Source organism: Vidua chalybeata, chromosome 20, assembly GCF_026979565.1.
Source record: "Vidua chalybeata isolate OUT-0048 chromosome 20, bVidCha1 merged haplotype, whole genome shotgun sequence".
In the NCBI taxonomy this organism is placed as follows: Eukaryota; Metazoa; Chordata; class Aves; order Passeriformes; family Viduidae; genus Vidua; species Vidua chalybeata.
In genome coordinates, this window is record NC_071549.1 from 3,588,997 (window position 1) to 3,612,489 (window position 23,493).

At 43.0% G+C, this 23,493-nt stretch overlaps 1 protein-coding gene across 3 annotated transcripts in view; it reads right to left on the reverse strand.

The window, feature by feature from the left end:
- The window catches only part of CLIP2 (CAP-Gly domain containing linker protein 2), a 98,067-nt gene that overhangs the window by 74,180 nt on the left and 394 nt on the right, over positions 1-23,493 (reverse strand). Inside the window, exons 2-5 of one of the 3 annotated variants that reach the window (XM_053961122.1) lie at positions 20,604-20,742; positions 19,297-19,461; positions 18,140-19,170; positions 14,895-15,095 (exon numbers count right to left, since the gene is read on the reverse strand). The gene's annotated coding sequence lies outside the window, so the exon portion shown is untranslated. Of the gene's footprint in view, positions 1-4,601; positions 4,676-14,894; positions 15,096-18,139; positions 19,462-20,603; positions 20,743-23,493 lie in introns of those variants that run through there. The other 2 variants (XM_053961124.1, XM_053961123.1) reach the window with 2 other exon arrangements.

Here is a 23,493-nt window from a genome sequence, read left to right on the forward strand (position 1 = left end):
AAGGTTGCAGACTGACCTGCTCCAATTTGCATAGTAAGGATTTCAGTTATAAAACAAATAGCTAAATGTTAAATATAGCCAAGGAGGAGGCATTATTCACCAGGGCCAACTCTGTGCTGATAGGAGCCACAGAGGTAGCACAGTACACAACATACAACAGCCAAATACGAGGCTACAAAGCCCATTAAACACAACTGGAGAGGCCTCTTTTTCTAGGGAGGTTTGTTCTGCAAGCAGGACAGTCCCTGCATCCAGGAGAGGAACTTGCAGGTCACGAATGTGAGTGTTCACAAAGAATGGGAAAGTGTTGTTTGTTTCAACAGGCAGCTGCTTTTTGTGCCTGACAGGGTACTGAAAAGTTTCCAGTACTAATTACAGGACACAGAAGTTGTCAATGCATGATGTAACAAATAAATAGGGGAGGAATATGCCAAAGGAAGAAAAAGAACAGATCAGCCAGAGAAATCCTTTGTCAGTGACTATGTCAGATGCTGGTGCCTCAGGCTGGAAGCCTTCACTGCCCCACCAGAGGATGTGCTGCAAAAAGTTCATACTGTAAAAGAAATTGTGTTGCTTTGTCCTTTGCACAGAAACAAGCAGATAGGCAAGTGACAATGACAACAACAAAACAAAGGGGAAAACATGCACTACAGAAAACAGTTCACACTGAGCCAGGCTGCCCAGAGAGGCTGTGCAAATTCCTTCATTGCTACATTATTCTTTGAAAAATAAAAATCTTCAAACCTCTGTCTTGAATGACAGGTGAAGACAGATCCAATCTGGAACAGACAGATGGATCAAATGACTTTTTGAAGTTTCTGTGAAATCTTTCCAGTGTAACCAATATCCACGTGGTCTTTACCTACACTATACAAGTTATTCAGTAAAATAAAATAGAATTTATTTTGACCAAGAGCTCTGGCACAGGGAATACAATTTAATTTGCATTACCTTTTCAAAGGAAGCATGTGTGAAAGCACAGGAAAGGGATTTATAAGGAGCAGAAAGGGATTTAAAAGTTCCAAGATCCACATATCCAACATCCCCAGTGCATTTCATTCACAAACCTCAAAGGAGGTCAGAATTACATCCTTTTTGGACCTGGGAGAAGCAGTAAGAAATGATTTTTCTCAAGACTTCTGAAAAAACAGTGGCAGAGATGGCACCACAATCTCCCTGAATATCTAACCCATCAAGGCACTTGGGAAGTCCTTCTGAAATGTTTATTTTATAGACACACAGTATAAATACTTTCAAAAATAATTATTCGGCTTTCACAGGCACAAGTGGAATTATCAAGGGAATCAACAGCAGCATTCAGAGCATAAACTCTCAAAATAAACCAAAGTTTAGATTCCCTTTGTGCTTCAGTATGCTGGGACGAGGAGATGGAGACTCCATGACAGGCTCAGAAACTGCAACATGGAATTTTGCCAGTCTGTGCCACATTCCTCTGCAACTATGCAGGTAATTAAACATTAGCTCAATATAAATAAATAAATGAAAATATCACTTTACTTCAGTGCCAGTTCAAGTCAGCATCATATTTAATTCCATCATTCTGAAGTAAAAAAAAAAAGCAACAAAAATATGAAAAAGTTTGCTTTTTATCTCTTCACACATCTTTCTTTGCTCATGCTGCATCTGAACCAGCCACAGCTGTTTTATAGACATAGTTTCACTTATTTAGAATGGGATAATAAAAACTGTACCAGTGTATGGGAATGATTTCCAAAAAGTCTGATGCAGAAACATTGTAGTTTGCTGTAGGTTTTATTTAAAAGGGGTTTCAACAGGATTTTTTTTCAGGAATAGGAGAAAGTATCAGTCACATGCACAGAAGTAATTTTTCCACAACAAGAGCTACGGCACAATCATATAAAAGCAAGAAATTAAATCCAGCTATGGGAAGTGCATTTGCTTTGTCCTGTTTAGCATCACACTCAACAGAGCACACAGACTGCTCTCAGCAGAACAGGGAAAGGCTCCAAGAGCACAGGGGTGCTGCAGAAAGAGACTTTGTACAATGATACACTGAGAATTCTGTGTGTCTCCATCAGTGTCAGCCACGGAGAAAGAGCTTCCACATGGGATAAGATAGGAAGGATCCACATGGAGAAGACAGGAATGGAGTAGGACACAAAAAAGACCAAGCCTAATTCCTTACTCTAACCTGGGTTTCACGGACAGTTCATCTTTATTCAGCAACTTAATGTGGTTGCTTTAAAAAACTGACCAGTAAAACAAAGCCCAAGTCATGCTGGACTCTGACATCACCAGTACTATGATCCAAGGTGCTCTCCCTGGCTAACAAGACCTGAAATTCTACCATAAATACCACAAGAACAGTGATAAAAAAATTACAGCCAGAGACTGATTACTGGGGGCATTTAAGTCAGCAACAGAGGAAAAAACAGTGCTCTCAACCCATGTCAGCAACTTCCTTGGTCATTCTTGAGCCCTTGGGAGATGGACAGGAAAAGAATCACATTTATAAAAGGCATTCATTAAAAAACAGATCTCTCCATAAATATCTACAGATATCTCTATAGATAAGTGCACGCCAGTGTCTAACACAGGGGTAGCAACAAGTCACATTCAGGTCTAGCTACCCATACCTGGGCTTTCCCACAGCTTTAAAAGTATCTAAACCTTGCCAGGCATTGTACTCTCTGCAAAGTGGTACCAACAACATGGACCTGGGGTATGGAACTCACTTTATATACTGTCTCCTTTCCTCACCAGAATTACAAAACACCCTCTCGGGGAAAAAAAAAAAAAAAAATTCCCCAAGTTTCATGGACAGAGGCAGCATTTTGATAAATAAAATCAACAGCCTCAATCAGGAGGTGGAACACATGCCATGATCCATTTTAACCACCCAATAACACAGTGGAAGAATCAACCTGGATGTCCTTACACAGCCACATCCCTTGGTACCAGAAAACCCCTCCTATGGGTTCTCCATCACCTCTTCTGCCAAACCAAAAAGCACAAGTGGGGATAAAGAGGAAACACACCAGGAACTACTCCTTGCTAGAGTAGATTGTGGCAGCCTCCAAGGCTAGAGAGCCCATACCAACCCTTGGCCTCAGTAGATGATCCCATCCATACTGATTCTAAGAGCATCTCCTGAAGAAACACAGGAGGTTTCCCTTAACTGAAGGCAGCCCCACATCTCTGCTCCTGGGATGACAGACAGGCTCCAGCACAGCCTCTCCCTGCTGTGCTGCAGTGGCTGGTGCTGATGTTGTCACTTGTGCCATGTCTCAGAGCTGAGCCTTTGAAGTCCTGTACTCCCAGGGATTTCTGGTAGGCAGTGACAACTTTCATGACAACACAGCTGTTTGACGCAGACTCCCTCCTTCCTAATCCCTGGCAGGCTCTAACAGCAGGCAGGTAATTTCTTAAAATGCTGTATCTCAGACCCAGCTGTAAGATCAGGAGCTGCACTGTGTTCAAAAGCATCGCCACACCAACAGTGATAGACCTGTGCTGATTAACGGGGCTCTCTTGGAGCACTGATGGGGAGAGAAATGCTGTTATCAGGCAGCTGGGCAGAGGCTAAGGCCAACAAGCCTAGCCAGGCACCCCAAATATAGCTCCGTCCACATGCAGACCAGTTCTTGAGTTGCAAGTCACCCTCAAGGAAGCACTTCTAGCCAGCAGTAAAGGATGGACTGGTAAAACTTGACATCCATTCCAGCAGGATGAGTTTCTGAGACAAGGTTTGTAGGCCTGTGAGACTGATGCTCAACAGAGCAGCAAATAACACTCGGTGCTGACACAGTGCTTTGTCTCCCAGTGCTTCCAAAACACCGCTGCAGCCTGTCTGGACACTGTGAAGATAACAACTTATATCTCTGCCTCCACCCCCGGATGCTGCCCCAAACATCCTTTGCTGTTTTGTGTCAGGAGATGCAAGGGGCAGAGCCCTCTGCCTGGCTGCTCATAACCTGAGCACTATGCCAATGCCAGCAGCTCAACCTGGGCCTTCCTGAGAAGCACATCTTGCACCAGACAAAAAACCCACATCAAATCCTGCAGGATGTGGTACATGTCAATATCTGGATCGCTAAACAAGAAAAACCGAGCGAGGACACTGAGCCCAGCAGACAGTCAAGCTTCCCAAAGACAAAAGACAAATTTCCTCCCATTTCAAACCCAAAACTCGCTCGGCATCGAGACGGATGCTGACACCCACTCCCACCTCCGTCTCCATGGCATCAGGCTGCTGCCTCCCTGGCCGCTCCAAGCGCGCGTTTACCGTGACCCAGGAGCGGCGAGCGCCCGCCCCGCACCCTGCCCAGGGCTCTCGGTGGGTGCGCGCCCCCGGCAGGCCCGCACCCCGCCCGAAGCCCTCCCGCCGCCGGCGGTGCCGGTGCTGCCCAGCCGAGGAAGCCAGGCGGGATGCCGGCCCGCCGAGGATGCTCGGTGCCTTTCCCAGCCCAAGGACAATGCGCGCGGCGGCCGAGCCGCCCATCGGTACCGAGCGGCGCATCCCCGCTGCCCGGGCTCCTCCCGCACCTTCTCCATTCATCCCTCCTTTGTTGTGCCGTGGGCTGGCCGGGCGCTGGCGTCCCTCCCGCTGTCCCCCTTACCCTGGGGCTGCCCGGCGGAGCGGGTCAGGGGGCTCGGTGCCACCGCAGGAGGCGAGCCCGGCCGGCAGCCGCCCTGCCACTCCCTGCGCGGCCGAGCGAGAGCCGGGAGGAGGGAGCGGGGAGCCGGGAGGAGGGATCTGGGCGGCGGCTCGGAGCAGCGGGGGCGGAGGAGGATGCGGGGCCGGCACCGCCGCTCTCTGTCGCTCCCGGCTCACGACCGGGCCCACACGAACAAAGGGGCCGGTCCGGGGCCTCCCCGCGCCGAAATCCTCCTGGTTGCCGGGCCCTGGCGCCTCCCGGAATCGGGTGGAAGGGTGGAAAGGCAGCGCGGAGGCTCCTCCTGGCTGCCCGCTGCCCCGAGCGCTCCTGCCCTAAAATTGGAAATAATCTTAAGATCGCCTTTTGCTCGCTGGAGCGGCCGCCTCCCTCCCCGCGGCACGGGTAAGGAGGAACTCTCCAGGCACACCTGAATTTAGGTGGTAGTGATTTTGATTGATACAAGAAGGGAAGGGCAGGAGGTGCTTCCAGTAAAAAAAAAAAAAAAAAAAAAGGCAAGACCCCTAATTGGCCAGAATTTAACGGGGAACGCAGCAAAGAGAACACACCTGCAGCCTTAGAAACTCGTTCATTCAAAGCAAGGCTGAGGTAGTGATCATCACCTGGCCTTCACCACTTCCTGCTGTTCCCTCCCAGAGCCCTGCTTGGGCTGACATTGCACGGAGATACAACGGAGCAGGGCCATACAATCATTTCGGTTGGAAAACCCCTTTAAGCTCATCGGGTCCAACCACTCCCCCAGCACTGACAAGTCCACCACTACTCCATGTTCCCAGGTGCTAATTCTACACATCTGTTAAATCCCTCCAGGGACTGTGACTCCACCACTGCTCTAGGCAGCCTGTGCCAGGACTTCATAGCCCTTTTGATGAGGAAATTTTCTACAATATCCAATCCAAACCTCTCCTGGTGGTACTAGAGGCTGTTTTCTCTTGTCCTGTCCTTTGTTCCCTGGGAGCAGAGCCTGACCCCACCTGGCTACACCCTCCTGTCAGACAGTTGTGAGCAGTGAGAAGGTCCCTCCTGAGCCTCCTTTTCTCCAGGAAAAGGAGCATCCCCAGCTCCCTCAGCCACTCCTCATCAGACTTCTGTGCCAGACCCTTTGCAGCTCTCCTGCCTTTCTCTGTACATGTTCCAGCACCTGTCTAGTGCCTGTGCCCTCAAACTGCATCCCTAATTTAGACAGGAGTGGAAGTGCTTTGCACAAGGGCCATAACTCTACTCAATGTACTTTATTACCTCTACAGACACCCACATCACCCAAGGGGCAGCCCAGTATATTTTGCACATCAGATGCTATGGTGGAAAGCCCCAGGGTATGCGGAAACAGAGGAAGCTCCCACCCAGCAGCAATCCCCAGATTTGTTGCTGTGACACTGCTCCGTTTTGCCTCCGGGAGCCCAAAAAAGCAGAGATAGAAATGAAGAAGATGCAGGCATCAACGGAGAGAAGAATGGAGCTGAGGTCAACTGAGCATCACCCAGAATATAAGATTTGACAGTCCTGGCTTTAGCAAGATGATCCAGTCCCAGGAGGCAGCCACAGGCATCGTCATTTTTCATCTTGCAGAGAGGAAGCCAAAGTAAGAAGTGAAATGGCTGGTCCAAGCCAAAAATAGAACCTGAAGCACCTGACTTCAACGCCTCTGCTTCAACTGCTAGTTAGCTGCATTTTCCTGACATTTTCCTACATCCAAGCTCAAGTCATTGCTTTGCAGTCTGTATACAAGAATTTTTGTCTCCTCTCCAATCTATAGTTGCCTAGGGAGACAGTATGGTGCCAGGAGAAGAGTGAGATGAGAAGGTGCCTATTGAATCAGGCTTGGGCTCCAACAGGACTTCTCACTTCTCCATCCAGCTCCACCTCTGATTTGCCAGCTCAGTCAGTCCCTATCCATAGGTCCAAGTCTCTTTCCTTATCCAAATGATGGTAGAACAATGATGGTGACCTCACTTTGTGAGACTAACAAGAAGCATTACATGCAGACATGCATTTGGTAAGAAGGAGTATAAATTTAAAGGAGTTCTGGGGAAAAAAAAAATCCTCTTTAATATTTTCAGGTACTTCAGGGTAGGATTTCAAATCAAGAATTGTTTAGAAGTTAAAGCTCATTTTTGATCAATTGTACAATTTTATGCTCAATTTTATATACACTAATTTGTTCTTAGTACAAATAACTTCCACATAAATGTTTAAATTACAGCTCTGGTCTACATGACAAAGAAGGTCAGCAGGTCTGGGGTTATATTTTACCTGCAAATGTGGTACACACAGCAGCTCTGGGAGGAGAATCAAGCCCACTGGCTTCAATGCGATGAAGCTAGAAAAAAGTTCACAGCTCTTGCAGTCATTTCCTTGAATCATTTTGACAAATCTGCCTCTCTGACTAAACTTTCTCTGGGGAATTTCCAGGGAGAGTAAGAAAGATTATCCAGGGACAGAGCTCTGGCAGTGATGTGGCTGAAGTGCCTGTAGATTTGAATTTGTGTCTTCTCTCAAGTGCTCTCCCACAAAGCTGTCCCTCAGCTTTTGTTGTACCTGCTTGTCACAAAGCTTCAGGATGACTATAAATGTTGAAATGCTATCATCCCACAGACACTACTATTTCCCAGTAACCATTTTTTTATTCACAGGGGCTTATGTGCAGGCAAAGAACCCCTCACTGATGTCCTAGACACGGGAGAGCACAGGAGACACGTAAGTTTCAGCCTATGAAGATGTGAGGACTTGTTAATTTTACACAGGTGAGCAGAATAATGACTTTAATTAAACCATTATGTGTAGAGAGCTGGTATGTGATCTCTGACATCTCTGGGCTATCACATTTGCCTGATAGTACTCTCTACTACCCTCTTGTTTTCTGTGATATGATATATATCTTGTTTTGAAAAGTGGCTTCTCACAGATAGGCAAAACTGTCTTCATTTGACTGATCCATTACTGTGATTTGACACGTATTTGCATTAGCTGTTGGGATCTCTAAAAAGCTTCACTGCTGTTTTCTTTTAAATTACTCTGACAAATAGAAGCATTACACAGACAATATAATGTAAAAACCAAGGGAATATTCATGCCTGCATCTAGGGAAACAAAAAGAGCTAATATTTTGTGTTTTGCTGTTATCTATATTGTTTAAATAAAGACAGCCAAAATCTTCAAGTACCATTCCATTTTATTCACCAGCATCAGAGATAAAGCACCTCTCCACAAAGAGCTGGTGAGACACTCAACTTGTCACATACCAGTAAGTTACCCACCCTAATGCCCCAATCCTTCACTTGTTCTCCAAAGGCAGCAACCTTTTAAAGATGACAGTTCACATAAAGGCCACATGAAGGGCTGATATCAAGACCCCAAATGCCAACAAGGGCTTGAGTTGAACCCCTTCATTCTTTTCCCTACCACAGGCCTAGAAATCCCTGCCTATGTACTGTGGGAACTGAGTGGTGGCAGAAACGATATTTGAAAATATTGCACAACTTCATTACTGTCAACTTTCAGTTATGTGATTTCCTGCACCTCAAAGGTGCAGCCACAATGACAGCGTAAGCTCCTACTGTTCATTCAGGCTGACACTATAAAGAGCCTTCTGCATCTGGGGGCAGAACACAAAATTCCAGCATTGGTGGGAGGAACAAGATTAAAGTAGTGATCTGAAGAAAAGCTGTTTTTTTCCTTTGATTACAGAGCTGCTGAAAGACCTTCTTATCTTGAGGATCAGTGGCTGCTTTAGGCCTTAGTCATTCTAGGCCAAGACTAAAGTTCAGAAACTTCTTATAAACAGTCTTTAAATTAAAATTAAGATCTTGCATGGTTGCAATGATTCAGCCAAGTGTGACGTGTTTTCAGGCATTTGTTATCTGACCCAGAGCCACCACAAAGCCTCTAATATCCAGCAGATTCTGTTGTATGTAGATAGGTGAGAGAAACTCCTCATCTTCAGACATTTATATCCAAGTCAACTGTCAAAGCTTTCTATGTAATGAGTGCAGAGGAACAGGCACTGGGGTAGAATTCCCACCATCATACTGCAGACCTAAAATGGATTAATTGCTTGCTAACAATGCTCCCTTCCATCCATGAATTAAAGAGATATTTGAGAACTAGCCAAATGAGATGTTTAAAGTTAAGTGATGACAATCCCACTCATCCCCCTTCCAGAGACACTCAGCACAGCTGATGGTGCTTATTTGGGTACACATAGCTCAGAGGTGTGTGTTGGGTACACTCTTGTCTGAAGGCCTCACTTTGTTCTGTTTCACTGGAAGAAATGAGGCTGTTGGCCAGGATTCAACATGGGCATGGTCTGGCTCCAGGACCCTTTAGGAGAACACCCTTGGCTTGTACAGTGTGCTGGAAAGTGCTTTGTGAAGGCTTTCTACCAGCTGACTTCTGTGAGTTCCTGTATATTTCTTAACATAAAAGGAAGTGTGGGTAGAAATATGTTGAAGGATCATGGCAGTTCTCATTAATTATGAAGATCAAGAGGAGCTCTTACTGCTTTTTCAGTGTGTTTCCTATACTGAAATTAGTGCATTAGCTGTTACTTAAACTCCAACCATCAGTATAATTTATTCATTAACACAGCCTAGTTCCTGTTGTTCCACATTTTGAAAGTAAACTACCTTACTGCAGTAGCAATGATTCCAAGGAATGTGGGACAGCACTCCACACAAATACAAAACAGTAAGATGGATCACACTGCATGATTGAAAAAATAGTGCCATTTTCATCACAAAGGCTGTTTCCTGCCCATGAGCCCAAAGGCAAGTGGATGTTCAGAGAAATTCAGCATCCATTAAGTGGAGACCTTCTGAAATTCTGTGTTTGTCCAAATGCCCTATGTAAATTCACACTGGCAGTGGAGAACTTGGAATAGCTCTTTTATTAAGTCAGTAGATTATCATCAGTCATTCATCTGAAGATGAAGCTCCTCTTTACAGATGAAGTAAATGAGAGTAAATAGAGAGGAGAAATATCTGTGAACATAGCTGTTCATTCAGCTGAAACAGAAATGTGTTGGTTGACATCTGCATCACAACTGAGTCAAACATCTACAACAAAGCATGACTGAAAAAAAGTAATACAGGAGGATCAGAGCATGGAGAGACTAAAGGGAGATTTGGCAGTAATAAGCATAACATCTTATTCAGGGGCGGCAGGGAACAACACAGCAAAAAAACAGAGGTTAAGTAGTGAACAAACCATTCCAGCACAGTACCACATATTTATTTTCCCTTTTATTGCCCTAAATCTTGTTCCTTGTCTAAATCAAGACTAAAGAGAAGACTGTCCTTTATTAGTTCATTTTCAAAGATCAGGGTAACTGCCAATTGCACTTACCCAGGCAAGTTTCCCTGCTTTTTGGAGGACACATGGAACTATACAGGGAATTATCAGAAGTTTATAAAATAGGCTATGCTTCACCTAATCAATAGACTGTAGGACACCACACTGGGAGCTCTAAGGCTGGCTTTCTTCTCTGGATTGAATGTGTATAAAAAGAAGTGCATGAACTGAATGAAGAACATCATAATGCCTTGTCCCATGGCACAAGGGCCACCATCTATTTTTGAAGGTATACCTTGCCAGGTCCTCTCTCCACAGATGAGCCAAATAGAGATAAAAGAGACTCGTAAGCCTCCTGACCTCAAAGGTGAGCAAAACCCACCTTATTTTGTAGACTTGGAATCAAATTTGAGAGGGATAAGTTTATTGTCCAAGGGCCCCTCTAACACACAGAATCCAGGTAAGCAGATCCTGGGCATTATGATGTTCTTCATTCAGTTCGTGCACTTCTTTTTATACACATTCAATCCAGAGAAGAAAGCCAGCCTTAGAGCTCCCAGTGTGGTGTCCTACAGTCTATTCATTAGGTGAAGCATAGCCTGTTTTATAAACTTCTGATAATTTCCTGTATAGTTCCATGTGTCCTCCAAAAAGCAGAGAAACAAAGATCCACCATAACGGGGCAACTCTGCATTTTTCCAGTTGTCAAAGCATCATGAGCATGCCTGCAAACTCTCCAAGCTCAGTCTCTGTGCATTGCAAATCAAAATTCCTTCTGGATCAATATTTTTCATTGGATGTCAAAAAATTATTCCCCTCTATATACCTCTTCTTCTTGTCACCGGGGGTGTCAAGATTTATTGTGTTCTCTGACCTCATCAAATAAGTTCTGTAACAAACTGGGGCCAGCCTGTACTTGGTGAGAAAAAAGAAAAAAGCTGTTTATTTCCATGTTGTTTGGGCCTTGCTACAAAGACTATTTTAGACCCAAAAGAAGCACCAGATGTTTTCTAGCAGAGCTACAGAATGCACTGTGAGAGGCAGGAGAATCCTGTTTCCTTTTCATGAACTGGAGCATGATAGAAGATCAAGGCTGAGGGACAGGAGCCAGGATGAAAAAGTTTCCTACCTCTGTCCAAGACTTCAAAAAAGATTTCAGTACCTACAACTAAAGTTGTGTTTAATGGGGAAGGGGAGGGAAACGAGACTTCAATTTTGACACTTAAGGCAGGCTTTTAAAATGTTGTCAGCAGGCAGTGCCTGGACGTGGTTTGGATTGCTGCTGTGGCTGTGGGCACTGACCACTGAAACATCCAGTTCGGTTTCTCAGCCTTTAATTCCCAGAAAAGCAAAACTATCCTTTAAAAGGCTCTGACACTGTAGTTTAACATAGGGAACATTTTCCAGAAGATCCTAAGGCACACAAGAAACAATCTTTGTAACCACTTGCAGATGAGAAAAATTGGAGCATAAAGGCTCACAGTCCCATGCAGGATCACCTACAGTCCACTGATTTCCAGTCACTAAAGCAGTCAGTTGGACCCAAACAGGTTTGTGTAATGGCTGTGATGTAAGTCTCACAATAATGAGCTCTGCCAGAGCTGTATGTGAGGTATGGAATAGCAGCAATTCTCCTGTGTAAGGCAGAAGGAGTCTGGAAAAGGTAGGAGGCTGTTAACAGTACAACTGCCCTCTGCTTCTTGCCAAGGGATATTTTTAATTAAGGAGAGGTTTCAACCAAAGACCATGTCTGATCTAATTTAAATACCACAGTAATGGGCAGAGTATAAATACCCAGCCCAAACCCTCTGCACATCATGTCTCAGTACTGATGGAATAGGCTGTTATCCTGTCACCAAGAGAGCACTGGAGAACCATCCACTGATCCCTGCTGTCAGTTCTCAGTATGATGGTAAAAGGTTTAAAGAAAAGGTTTATAAAAAAGAGGTCATTTCTTTATGCAGAAATATTATCAAAAGGTTTATATAAAGGGGGTTATTTCTTTATGCAGAAATATTATGTCCTGTGACAGGAGAGTAGCAAGATGCCCCAGATGACCTCACTCACCAACTGGATATTGCTGCAGGGACTGCCAGGAGCAAAGGGCAGCCTTGACTCCCAAAAATCCCAGCCTTACTAAAACAGATGTAGAAAGGTTGAGAAAGCTTGATGCTTTCCCAGGTGTTCCTTTTCATTTTAGAATGTTTATTACAGCAAATCCTTTATAACATGGATTTTGGCTGTCACATGCCATGATATAACCCAGATCCAGGAACTTGCACACACTTCTTCAGTCTCCTGTTAATTTAGTTGTATTAATTGCACTACATAAATTACATATGTTCCAGTAAGAAAGAATTACTGTGAAAATGCAGCCAGCATGGCGTTCTATAGAGCACTGTACAGTGACACACGAGAAATGGATCCTAATCCATTTTTTGGTTTTACTGCTGGTGTAAAATGGAAACTCCCTCAACAACTCAAGCAGTCAACAACTTCGTTTGCAACAGCAAAAGAGAAACAATGAGAAACAAACTAACCTGATCTGTAAAGTGCTTTAACTCATCAGAATGAATATGGAAGGCACACATCAAAATAGCTAATGCTGCCTTCTCTGTTCCAGTCCTAAGTACTGACAGACGAGCTCAATATAATATACAACAAATACAAAGTTAAAAAGTGAAAAAAACCCAAATGTAAAGCTAACAAGTGGGAAAATACAATTAAGGTAAATTATCCTGTGGAATTCAATACTAGAATATATTAAAGGCAATTAACATAGTTATATTGTAGCAGTAACAATGTTAATTCTAATTAAAATATAAAAGTATGAGATAACTCCTGAAGAAAAGTAAACTTCTCTGAACAGATTCTAGGATTGCTGTAAATCACACTTAAGGTTTGTTTCTCTTTTCTTTGAGCCTGTGGTAACAGTGAACTTCTCAAAGGGGGTGTTTGCCTGAACAGGCATCTGGCCTGTTCCAGTCAGTAATTCACCTGTATTTTTAATTTCACATCCTTTGCAATACTTCTAAGAATGTTTGTGGTAACAGAACAGAAATAGCAGGTTACTATCTGAAACGTTTATTGAAGAAAGGAAATAAATTAATCTAACCTTTTTTTGATATGCAAAACACAAATATTAATTAAGCCATGTAATGCCCATTTAGCGTGCTAAGAAAAGAGATGAAGATACTTACAAACTGGGCTTAAAATGTCATGGAAACAGCTGTCCTCCCAACAGACTGAAATTCATTTATTTGTTGTATCCAGGCAAGTTTGACAGAGAAACCCCCTGCACTCACGCCCATGTATCACACCAAAAGCTGTGATTTTTAAGTAGACTATAAATACCAACCCAAAATCAAAACTAATGATTGTACCTTGTTGGGTTGTTGTTTTTTTTTTTTGTTGTTGTTGTTTGCAAGTGAGGTAGATTACTAATACTTTGTGACATCAAGGTCGTAAAACAAAGCCATATTGCACTTCCAGAGAGAATTGCCTTGCAAATGACATACTGCTGTGACTTTCAGGTCCCAATAGTCAAGGAGTTGAAGTCTAACAATTTCCCCACTTAGAATACTCAGCTCATGCAAATCCTTCTTTATAGACATGATAAAGCCCTGAAGTTGTTTCCATGGAACATAAAGAGGATATTAGAGATAACCCCTGTAAACAGCACTTCAAACTTGCAGAACAGTTACACTCTCCCTATCCCCACATTGCTTAAAAAAAACATATTGCTGCATTTAAAGACCAGTTTTTGTCCCTGGTAGATCTAGAAGTACATAAGCAGGTCAATTTGGGCAGCAGATGAAAAGGTTGGATTCACTCCATCATTCCTGCCTTGGGACTGTGCTGTTTTGAGAGATGTCAAGTGTATGAAAAATCCTGTAAGCCTATATCCCAGAAGCAGACAGAAGAGTGAAATACTTCTGTACCAGTGTGGGCTTGCAGGAGGCAGGCGTCATTCCCAACACAAAACAAGACCTGTTCCACAACAATTCTGCCATTTGTTTGCACAGGAAATGTGCCTGGAGACTGCCAGAGTCAAGGCCTCGGCAAGGACATGCTGCCACCCAGCTCTCCTGGAAGCCCTGATCTCTGCAGCAGCAGTCTGCAATCCCTTCTCAGCTCCACAACCCACATCCCACAGCTGGCTCTGTATGGGCTTGTCTGAGTGAGAGAGATGATTCTGTCACCCATTGCCATGAAACTTCATCCAAGCACGCGGTGCTAGAAGCATATTGTGCTCCCAGCCTGCTGAGTTCAACAAGGAATAGCAGCCCAAATTTAGCTAAAGTCATAAATCCAGGTTTAACTCCACCTACAGGAAATCAATTAGATTAATCAGCTCCACAGCAAGTGTGCACTGCTGTGATCTGGCTTGCAGGTTCATAGTTCCCTAATCAGGATCAAGCCTTTCCCAGTGTTTTATTTTTTGAGGTGCAGTGGGATGTCATTAAGAAATAGCATAAGCTTATAGTTTCTAAACCCTTCATTTCTTCAATAAAGATTCACTTTGCTGCAGCACAGGATTTTCTAATTATACTCTTCCCTTCTACTCTGTTTTCCAGCTGCATAAAGAAGTCAAATACCTTACTTACACTGACTGATGTATTGGGGAAATAAAGTCTACTTCTGGCAGCTATATTTTCAATCATTCATTTCCATAAAATTCCAGTTCTAATAAACTGATTTATAACCTACAACCTAGACCAGGTGAGGTGTATCTTGTTCCTCTGTATACCTTTCACTTGATGTGCATGTGTACATACAACATGCTGTAGCACTGTATCCTGAGGTTATTTTCTGTAAGTAATATTCCCATTCTGAGATGAGGCTTACTAAGCACAGTTGTGAATATTAAAATGCATTAAAACAAGGGAAGTTCATAAGGGGCATTTTGCTTTATTCTGGTTGTATTAGGTCAAACCATCTACTCACAGTTAAGCCCAGTGAAGCTTCTGGAAGATAATCTGTACAATCAATCCCATTTGTAAAGCTGCTACAGATGCATTTTACAACCAAGATTGTGTTTGCAGCTCTGCATTTCTCTGTTCCACTCCAACAAGTCTCCTACAGTGAAAGAACTCGGTGCAGGTGGCATCTGTGTTGCTGTATCACCCACCAACAGGAGATGAACCCCTGGAAGGCAGAGAAAGCAACAGCTCAAGCCCAGCTCACATTCACCCTAATGACAATATGCAACATTTTGTGACCTTTCAGCACCTTTATTACCTTATGCCATAACATTTCAGGTTTTAAAATGGGAATTCACTGATCAGACAAAAAGGGATGTCTCTGGAAAACAGTATAGTCACAGAGGACTGAGAGCACATAGTTTATACAGCCCTACTGCTTGGGAAGCACCTTGCTTGACTAAGAATCCTCCTCTAGTGCAGCAATAAATAATATTTTACATTAATAACTGAAATACTGCGCAAATGTCTTGAACAACTTTGTTTAATTTAAGAAGTGGATGAAATAATCAAATAATCACCAAATATCCATTGTAGGGGTGGAAGAATCTGCATTCAATGTTTAGGGATTAATATTCTTCAAAATCTAAGACCTTTTTCTGAGCTATTGGTCAACTTGTATTTAACCAAACCTATAAAGTGTCATACACAAATACCCTGCATGTATAAACATGTAAATATATGCATATAGACATGCTTATTAATATGCATAAACCCTGCACAAATGTAATTGTTTAAGTCATTAAAGGAAGAAGTCAAATGTGTTCAGTATAGGGAATAAAGGCCAAACTTCTCTCTTTTTGGGCAAGACATTTCAAACTTTCCTGATTTAGTTTTGCCACATGTATATTGGCAGCATCTTTTTTCCAGTAAATGTGCCACCTGGATTAAACAGGTTTTTAGCCATTCAGGTAAAGTTTCTACCAAAATGTCATTGATAAGCATACCTGCAGAACTGGAAAGCTAAATCTCAGAATAGATTTGGAAACAATTACAAAAATACATCTACAAACTGACCTGTTCTTAGCTGATATGAGTACTGAATTCAGGGACTGTCTTAGGAGAATTATTAAGAATTCAGAAATGGTCTGGGAATCAGTCTCAGATCTCAGCTCTGGTACCAGTATAACAGTAAAAAGAAATATCTGCATGAAAAGCTTTGTTTGGCAGCCTGGAAATCTCTAGGACAAATTATGTTTAGAAGATAATAGTTCCTAAAGCCCAGGAAAAAAAACCCATAGTAAATACCTTTGTATTTACTCATATGGGTAAGAAAGTAGTATTTGATATCCCTTCACTTCATCCATTACGTCTTCAAAGTAGGAGCTCAAGCACAGTAACCAACAAGGTAAACACTACTATTTAATATTATTGTTTGCATATCCGGTCTATTAACTCTGAACAAAGTGCCAAGACAAGAGGAGCTGCAACAAAAATTAAGCTACTGCAAAAGAATCTTGATAAACTCTTGAAACTGATAGAAAAATCAAGGTGTGATTCAGCTATGACAAGAGATTGTACAACTCTACATTCATCTGGACAAAAAATAATAAGAAAAAAAGGTGGGGAAGAGACTGAAAACCAAGCATTAGCCATCAAAAATTTCAGTTCAAACTGAAATGTTTTAATTCCTTAGTTACAAACTGTTTGAAATAAGGTATTACAAAGTCAGCTGTTCCTCAGTATTGGCTCCAGACAGCACAGCTCACACTGCAAACAGTCACTGGACTAAACCCTCAAGCCCTTTCCTCTCTCCTCTGTTCTCTTTGTCAGTGAGGCCAGAGGCATCAGCAACCACAGCAATAAAAAGCACTGGCAGTGGTTTCCTCCGTTCATGGCTCCAGGAGAACAGCTCATCTTTTATTCATGAAAAACGAGGCCTCTGGAGGCCTAAGCAAAAAAAAAAAAAAAAAAAATAAAAAAATACAGGAAGCAAATATTTCTTGGGGACAGTTGGTCACAGGCTGGCAAGTGTCCAGGACATCAAGAAGGAGGGGCAGGGGTGCAGGATGGAAGCATGAAAGCTGCTTTCCTTCCAGCCTTCCTGCCATGGTAGGAAGGAGGATCACAAAGGGCAAACTGCACCCAGAATGTCCATGTGGTGACCCAGGAGGGAACACACTCAGCTGGTGTCCTGCAGTGGGCATCCTGCAGGGAATCACTGCCTCAGAGGGGGAATCCAAGATGTGCAGTCAGCAGAGATGCATTACAGGATGGGATCCATCCAAGTTTAGTTAGGAAAGCTTAATATTTACCCCAGCCACTTGCACAAGCTGTTGCTTTGAATTTTCTGGATAATTCCTTTCCCCACTTTGCCAGGCTTCACTCATGTCCCAAAATATTTATCACTCTAAATATTGTTTTGCAAGTGCCTTTAAAATAGGACTAAAGGCCCTTGCAAAACTGCCTTTAGAAGTGCCTTTAGAATAGAAAAGTGCCTTTTAGAATAGGACCACACCTGAGGCCAGAATAAGCACCTTAATGGGAAAAGAGATCTCTTCCCAGATAGAGAGAACACCCTCTTCCATTTCCTTGTGTCCCCAATAACAGACCACCCTTGTTATCAGTAGAGAAAACAATCCTCTGCAATCCTTTGCTTGCCTGAGAAGATGACATGAAGGTGCAGATGTTGTTTGTCATCTCTAGTTGTGTGCAGAGGAACAACCATCAGTCCCTCACAGCTCAAACCCAACACCCAGCACTGGCTGTGCCTCCCCTCAGGGGCCTTTCCATCAGCACTGATTGGTTCTGAACTTTAATTATTTTTGCACAGGACACTAACAAAAACTTTCTGAGAAGCCTGAGCTTCCTGTGAATTCTGGAATCTTAAGGGAAAGAAAGATGTTACCTGTTACTTTCTGTCAGACTTCCTAAAAGATGACACATGCAGAAGAGTTATCTCTTGAAAACTACAGAAGAAATGTAATATTTTACATTAACATGCCTCCTTCATTGCTTTAATTACTGCCTAATGAATTTTAGCCATCAGAATACCTCCCCTGTAGGGCTGAGCAAATGAGAAATAAGTCATAGCAGGGCAGTCAGAATGAAAGGAAAAGGAAAAACCAACGTAATAAAAACCCCCACACATGAGGAGAGGCAGAAAAATGCACACAGAGATCTGAAGATGATAACTCCTTTTTTATTTTTGTTATTTTTCTCACATTTTCTATCATGAGCACTTTAAATCAAACCAGACTCGACCCTTACCTTGACCTTTGGCTAAATTCATCCTTTCTGCTTTAGGAACTTGATGGCTTGGAATACAGCAGCTCTTCCTTCTGATACTTCTAAACCCATGCTTTGCAGACTTGAATGAATCCAGAGTTCCTCAGCCTGGACTGGAAGTTAAATCCTGGGCTGTTCATAAACAACAATACTATTGCATTTCCATCTGTGACATGTACAGAATGAATGCGGATTAATGTTAAGATTTATTTTGTTACATTCAGCCAAACAAGGTCTCTGATGAAGTTTTGCCCAGCATTTAAGAGACTAGATGCAGCTGAAATGGGTTACATAATGTCATGCAGTACCAATTAGGGGCAGTCAGTGGAGAATGTTCCCAGACTGCTAATGCAAGGAATGAGCACAAGAAAGTACAAATGCTGGATGCACCCTGGCAGTATTGTGCTGTATCTGGCTACATGGTGTCTGGCCAAAAGTCAGGCAATAGTGTAACATTAAAAAGTACAATTCACTTTATATCAGATTTGTTGCAAATTTCTTTTGAAGTTTCTGATAAACATAAATCAAGCCGGTCTACATTCCCATTTTTATGGGAAACAGAGACCAAGTGTTACATCTGAAAACACAAAGAGAATGACACACTAGTAAAAGAATGGATGAACCCATATTGCCTACCTCAATTTCAAACTCTTGGATTGTACCATTCATCAGAGCCCCCATATAATTCCTCTGGTTCTGCACCAGCCTGGGGCTTAGTCTTCAAGCAGAAAGCTCAGAGAGCCATTAGGTTCCTTCTTCTTTATTAAGATCCTTCCTCTTACACAAAGAAGCCCCAGTAAGCACTTACTCTGCAGGATGCTCATTGCAACATCTGCATTTGGCAGTAAGTCATGCACAGAGTCACTTTCTCAGCTTCCTCAGTGAAAAAGTGAAGGCTGTGTCCTCCCTGGAGGCAAACAGAACCCTGCTGCAATCACTAATGGTGACATAAGATCCTGACACGGAGGAGAAAAGGTGGTGCTCCATATCAACTGCAAGTGCTCCCAGGGAGGCTGCACCAGAAGAAAAGCATGGCAAGCACAAAAGATCGTTCCCCTCTCCTACACTTTCAGCTTCATCAGCCGTGTTAGGAGCCAACAGCTGCATTTTGGCATCTAGGAAAAGTGCAGAGAACTTACCTGGTTTTGCAGACAAAACAGGCATTCTAGGAGAAAGTAAATTCTCGTGCATTCTCTTGGGTGACCTGTGTGGCTTTAACCCCGGTGTCCATACTCCCTCTACTGACTAAAGCTGTAACCACGCGGCTGGACTTGGGCTGGACACTCGTTGCTCTCTATTACGTGCTTAAAGAAGAAAAAGAAAGGAAATTTCAGTCACATTTTCAGTCTTAATCATCCAAAGGGCAGGAGAGTAGGACTGGCTAGTCACTGCTGCTACATCCTTTTCTTATAACCTAGTGTAAATCTCTGAACAAATGCCTCAACAGAAAAATCATAATAAAGCTTCTCTGGCTTAAAACAGCTCTTAAGACCAATTATTTTAAATATTTTCAGATGCTTATAGAAAAGAATTGTAAAGATGTGCAACTTTACAATCTCCCAGTAGCAATGAGCTGAACTTGATCTTTCCAGCTGCTCTGTCACCATGACCTGTGCCTTGCCTCACTTCCAGCACTATTCATTTCCTGACTGCAGATGTTGGTGGCACGCTGCTTAAAATTTTGTGTGGCAGCATTAAAAAAAAGATTTTAAGGTACTTGATGAAAATGTAAGAAACAATGAGATGCTGTAAATAAAAGTGCTCAGGTGTCACTTTGTTTTTACTCAGAGTGTGCTGGTGAGCTTGCTGTTCCTCTGCAGCTCTTGGAGATGGCACAAGAGTAAGGATGAGGCAGTGGATGGGGAAACAAACAGGGAGATGACCATGTGCTGATGAAGAGAAAATGTGGGACCTCAGCCATTACACTTAGCAAGAGATTTTAGAGGGTACCCATAAAATTAGCTCAGCACAGCAGTACCCCCCAGGGCCATTGTATGGATAAACACATGAAGAATGGACAGGGCTCATGATGCTACAAGAATAAAGACAAGTTAATACCTGCATATACTGACAGCATCCTCCCATTTTGCTCTAGAGCTCAAGCACAGCAACTCTGCAGGAATCAGGGCCCCTGGCAGTCTTGGGTGCAGACACATCAAGCCCAAGAAACCTCTTAATCCAGTGATGCCCTATTTCATGAAGCACCAGCCCAGCTTCCCTTCTAACAGCCCCATCATTACTGTCACTCCCACTATTTGTTCTCCTTCTGCTCTCTGCTTTCAGCCTCAGTGACCACATGATGAAATGGTTGGTAGATGAGAATTCATTCCACTCTCTCCAGCCTAGCTGTGTGAAAGGGAGAGAGCACAGAGAGGGAACAGCCTGCAAGGGGAGTGCAGACCCCGCACATCCCTGGCAGAGAGGTGATCTGTGCTCCATGACCCACCTGTGGCCATCAAAAAGCAGCAGCTGCAGCTGGAGCTGAAGCTGTAACTGCAGCAGTGGGGCCAGGGGTGCACAGCCCAAGGAAGTCTGAACTTCTCTTAATACTGCAATTTAAGATCTCAGCCCTTGGCCTTCTAGACCTGCAAGATAACATGCACAAGTGTTAACCCTAACAGCAACAGTAAGCTGAATTCATGGATTTAACCCAAAACAACCTTGAATAGTAAATGGTTCTCCCCTCTGTCCCCAAACCACATATAAGAAATTTTTATTACTGAATATAGAGATCCATACTTTTTGCTAACAATTGCCTGAAGTTAATTTCCTCTCATGCTTTATTTCTATTGCTTTCTGGGTTTTACACCTCATATCATCCTCACTCTTGCTTTTCACTGTCTTCAGCTACTGCCTCACTTTTAGTGTCTTCTAATTTCAATTTTTTGTTCAAACTCCAAACAAGCCCCACTCACTGTCACCAACTGTAGCAAGCAAAGCAGCAATTCTTTTGCCACAACTTCTGCATTTACCCAGTTCTCTGACAAAACATGTTGTGTTGGGCTTTAGTTTCCCCATGGGGAAAGGACCTTCCATATGATCTGTAGAAGACCTGTTCCCTCACCTCAAGAATCTGCAGCTACAACTTCCTTGCTGCTGGGCCAACTGCAAGATCATGATTTATTTCTCTGACGGGGATCTCCACTACTAGTACTAGATGCTGTTTGAATACACTGAAGAGGATCACTCCCATTGCTGAACAAACCATTAGCAAAAAGCCCTTCTCTGTACTCTATGCTGATTACAAGTACTTAGTAATCTTTTCTATACATCTTTTGGGGTGTGAGGGAGAAAGGTCTGAAAGAATACTCTTAAATTCAGGAGTATTCTCCTTTCAGGATAACACAGTACATCTGCATACACGTGTATTTAGGCATTGCTGATGACACATCAAAAGTTCTGCTATTTCAGCAGTGAATTTGGAATTCATTTAACTCTGGGTGTATCCTGTGATCTAAACTGTCAAACTACAATAAGAACTGTTCGGATTTTGGGACATGATGGGTTTTAAAACTTTCAGCTCATGTGCCTGTCCACCTGCCACATATCCCTAGCAATATTGTTGTGCCTTCAATAAATACTTGTTCTGTGTTTGATAAACCACTGTGAGAAGCTCCTGCCTACACTGGGGCTGCAGCTCTTTAGGAGACCATGCTCAAAACCACATTTCAACTGTTAGCAGAAACATATCACAAAATCTGTCATCAGGCTCTCTGCAACAATTCTTATCATTAGCCTTTCTTATTGTCCTTTGAGTGCTTATCAGCAGCAATTCCACATGTAGAGTGGTAGAATTAATGCTAGCCAGGAAAATGATATCTTATCTAGAAGCTGGAACTTCCTAAGAGCAGAACTACTGTTTAATTTGGCAAGAAATCAAAACATATCCAGGGTGCTGCACTGACAGGCTGTTATGACCAACAGTATTTCACTGTCTCATGTTGGGTTCTGATGAGCACTGCAGAAAATGAAATCTACAGACAAGAGTAACAGAGTGAACAGAATGAGTTTGAGAATTACAGGAACAAGCAGTTCAAACACCAAAAAAAATGCCAACTCTCCCCCTCATATGCCATGTAATTGTGGTGATATTTAATTATCTTCTTTACCTCCAATGGAGGTGGTCAATCCACTGGTGATGTTAAGTCAGCCAGGCACATGAAGGGTGCAGAACAATTCCAGTTTTACCCTTACATAATAGTTATCCCACAGCCACTAGGAACTACTACAGCTATTAAGAAAAATAATGTGCAAAACAAGATTAAAGCACTTACCATAAAAACTCAGATATGAGACTGCACTTTGCAAAACAGAAACTTGACCCTCCAGAGTTTTAGAGTCTTAGGAGAAACTCATTAAACTCCATCACTGTCAGGCCATAGGCAGAACCACTTTTACAGGCTGAAGGCAAATGCTCATATGTCAGCCGCAAAATACCAATAACAGGCACTGACAGTAACACAGCAAAACAAATGTTGTGATGAGTAAGAGGAAGTTACTCCCTCAGAGGAGCATCACTGCTCACACTGAGCTGCAAATATGGTCAGTTCTGAGTTCCTGCCTCACACCAATCTTAAATTAGAAACACTTCCCAAGGAATCAGGGCCCAGACTGAAGGACAGATGCTCTGTCCACTGAGCTAACACAAATGTCATTAATTATGTGGAGCATAAACAGAGCTGAAAGATGTACCAAGGCCACAGTAACTACTGAGGTTGAAAATCAGTACTGATTTCCAAATTCTAATGCTATAGAATCAACAACCCAGTTCTCTGTCAGGGGCTGGTAGCATGTAGGGGTACCAATGAGCTTGGTACCATAACACCTCATCAAAATTGTAAATAAATAAATAAAAGAGTCTTGATGTAGGTGGATGAGCCACCTTTACTTAACCTAGAAAAGAACATTTAGAATTATAGAATCTCAGAATGGTTTGGGTTCGAAAGGATCTTAATGTTCATTTCATTCCACCCATGGGGACCCTTTCCAGTAGACAAGATTGCTCTAAGCCCAATCCAACCTGCCCTTGAACACTTCCAGGAATAGGGCAGCCAGAGCTTCCCTAGGCAACCTGTATACATTATATGTGTTCAATAAACAGAGCCAGAATCATCCCCCGACTATAACATAACTGCTTGCAGTAATTTGCAAAGCATGTTCTATTGTTTTCATTTTGAGGGGGCCGGGAAATAGAGCTAGATAGAAAAAGCAAAGTTTTAGACCCCTGAAATGCAAACATGTTATGGCTGTTACTGTCTTAACACGCAGTAGGGTAGGGAGCCCAGCGAGTCCAAAGGGACGAGCACAAGCCCACCTGGCCGAGCTGCGAGCGGCCT